Source organism: Silene latifolia, chromosome 2, assembly GCF_048544455.1.
Source record: "Silene latifolia isolate original U9 population chromosome 2, ASM4854445v1, whole genome shotgun sequence".
Taxonomy (NCBI): Eukaryota; Viridiplantae; Streptophyta; class Magnoliopsida; order Caryophyllales; family Caryophyllaceae; genus Silene; species Silene latifolia.
The window spans coordinates 18,704,847-18,708,501 of NC_133527.1; positions in this window are offsets into that span (position 1 = coordinate 18,704,847).

Sequence of the window (3,655 nt, forward strand, 5' to 3'; positions counted from 1 at the left end):
CTTCGACCCAATTGTTTGCTAACTAGTTGTTCACCGACTTAGTCTAATCTTCACATGCTAGGATTAATTCAATGGATGTTGCATTGCATGCATATAGCCGACAATATATCAAGTACGAATAAACTCCCTAATCATTAGTAGAGGCCGCTATCGAGGCGGGCGGGATTAGGTGTTCGATCAAAAGAGCTTCCTAATACGTACCCTCACCCCTTACTCCAGATCTCCGTGAGCACCCGTGTTCATTGGCATCCACGAGAGTCATTCTAGACATAGAATGCTAAGGGTAACGATTGCTTAGTGTTCATGTCACTACTTTGTGTCTTGACATGACACGAGGTATTCGAACGGTTCCAATTTCCCATAAAAATTGGTGGCGACTCCTTACAAAATGCAAACGCTTGTTTTCGAGCCCCCTTCACCAAGCGCCCCCGTGGGCGGCCCGCTGTCCACAGAAGACATGGAATTTAGTGGGAGCTATCATCCTTGGAAGTATAAAACTCATTACTCATTAAAGAATGACGAGCCAATGCCTTCCTTCATAAAGAAGCTTTTGAGTTTTCAATTCTGGATGAAAATGGACAATGATGAATCCAATTACATCATGGGATGTTGGATTAGTATTAAGAGATACACATCACATACGCGTAGGTTATTCGTATGAATGAAAATGGGATTACCATTAGCAGTCATGGTAGGTCATTGAACCTAAGAACGGTTGATCTCATGATTATTAGTAACTAATGTTTCCGCCATTAGAATAATCATGTACTTGTCCAAATTTTAAATCATATGCATAAGAGCATGATGATAGACTTGGTGAGCCATAATAGAAACATCATGAATTCTCGGGTAGAATCCGATGAGCGATTTCAGTGATTGACGGAATGTTCCATTGTGTGTTAAGAGGTTGCACATATTGTACAAAATCCGAGCACATATGAGGATTTATGAGAATCCCAAATCTTTCAAGCCCAGAAAGAGAAAATAAGAAGTTTTGGAAAGATGCTTGGTTGAGTAAGAAGTTATTCAAAAACAATCTTTCCTAGTTAAGCTAGGACTTGTGAGAAGTGCTAAGCTAATAATCTTGTCAATTGTTACAAGATTCTACAAAACATATACCTAGTGCATTGTGTGGATGGAATACTTGATCGGTACAAGTTGTATTATTCATCGCAAATTCGTTCGTTATGAGATGATCGATAAGGAAGTTCTTTCAAGTTAAAGAACCAAAACCAAGGTCGAGAACCTTGATGTGTACTTGGTAAGATTCATGCCATGAGAGAGAACATGAATGTGAAGGAGATTGCAAGAGTAAGAAGTTTGAACACATGGACACATGGGATGTTAAACTTCTGTTGCAATAAATAAGTGTTTACACTTATGATAAACATCACAAGGTTGTAATATGATATTGACTACCCGAGTGTGATGTCGACATTTGTCGTTTGAGTTATTATTAACTCACCTTGAACATTGTTATATCCAAACGGGTTGTAGAGACAATTGAACCCCGTTAAAGTGAACATGAATTAACATTGTTTTTGCCCATAGTTACTTATATGAGGTGACGTCTCGAAGTGACTAGAGTGTGAGGCGATTGATGGCAAGTTCAAGTGCCATACAGTCATGTGAGATGACTAGTCGATCACATAGGCAGACTGTTAGGAACATTTTGTCGGGCCTAATGACCGCTTATAGAGTTCTGGCAAATTTATATAGCCTGGTCGTGGCGAGAGCTACTATAGTATTCAAATGAGTCGATTCTTTTGACTAAAGACTATTCTCCTAAGATGGCACAGTTTCAGATTAACTTTGATTTGTGTTACTACGACCTTCGTAAATGGGGTCAAATGGGCATATTTTGGGTTATGATGGCTGTGGCTAGTCGAAGGGAATGAGTGCGATAGGAATTGTCCACCCCTTGTCAGGGTTATAACAATATCTCAGGGCCACTCGAGGAGTAATGAACTGGAAATGCGTGGCCACGCTCGGAAGGTATCCAGAGTGGATAAATCCGGTCAATCAGTTATTCTCCAGATCGAGGAAACCACTCTCGATATGATCACTTGCAAGTACGACCTGAAAGACACCTTGCATTGAGTGGGAGATAGTAATAGGATAAGAGAATTGGTGACGCACACTTGTCGAGGACAAGTGGGAGATTGTTGGAATATGTGTCCTCCGACAATAATGCGATCACGACTGTTGATCATGATGATCACATGTTTAAGTCTCATTAAAATGAATACAATTGGGAAGTAATATTGTTACTGTCAACTGGTCAACATATATCGGTAATGATTGGCTGACTAGAGTTTGACATTCTTGTCGTGTGACGGTGGTGATCAGTTGACCCCCTAGGTCATACCTAAAGGGCGACACTCTTAATTGATTATTTAATTAATCGTATAATGTTACGAGTTAATTAAATTACTTGAAAATTGACGGACGATTTTGGAAGTATAATTTACGTATCAAATTGAAATGTGATTAAATGAGATACGGTCTGAGTAATCAAATTGTATAATTACTCGGATGAAATAAATTGTTTAATGTAACAATTAAATTTGAATGAATTATTATAAATACAATCCGTTGTGATTTATAAATGGTAAAATATTTTTGGTACAAGTAATTATGAAATTACTAAGTCGATTTTGTATGTGACGTATTTTTTAATACGTTGATTTTTAATATGTTAAAAATACATAACAATTTATGTCACATATGACATGTGACATATTGACAATTGACAAAAATAATATGGATTCCATATTATCATTTGTACCGAAATTATGGGGTATTAGGTTAATATTGTGTTGATTAATTTATTATGTAAACATAATCATTGCCTAATTGTCTAGCCATGCATACCTATGAACTTTGTTAAGAGCAACAACTTCATGCATTGGCTACCCAATAAACCCCCCTCTCTACCCGGTTTTTGATAAGAAAAACCATCATTGGTTTTTCAATTTTTCACCTCTTATTACACTAAAATGTGTTAGTGATATTTTTCATTCATCTTATCATCCAAAATACAATTTTAGAGAGAATAAAAATTCCTCCTCCTTCTCTCTAAAAACCGAAACTTTTAAGTGTTTATAAAAGTTTTTGTTCAATTTTCTTCTAAAATTAATATTATAACTAGTATTTGTAATATTGATTTAATTAAGAGAAGCCTTGGGTATAATACATAGGGAGAGATCTTACTCTTAGATCTTCATTCTTCCATTGGAAAAGCTCAAGAACAAGAAGAGAAAGGTGATCTCTCTTGTGCCCTAATAGCCGAAATATACCTTGTAAGGACATGATTTCTCCTCTATTTACACTATTGTTTGCATGCATAAGATCCGTTTTAATTTTATGACAAATTAGTTTAGACATATATGAGTATGTTAAAATGTATATGAATCTACATTTCCTTCACCTTAGTCGAAAAATGTAAGAGTAAGTGTAACATTCTCAATCAAGTCTAGATATGGCAAAACCATGTAACAGTACGTTGTACTGTGGTTTCTAATACTACCGTATGGAGGATGTCATTCAACCGAAATGTTTAAGTGTTAAAACTTTACAAATTTCAAACCTTAGCATTTGATTCTTCAAAACCTTGAAAACAAATCTGAAATTTTGAGTCACAAATCCACTTGAT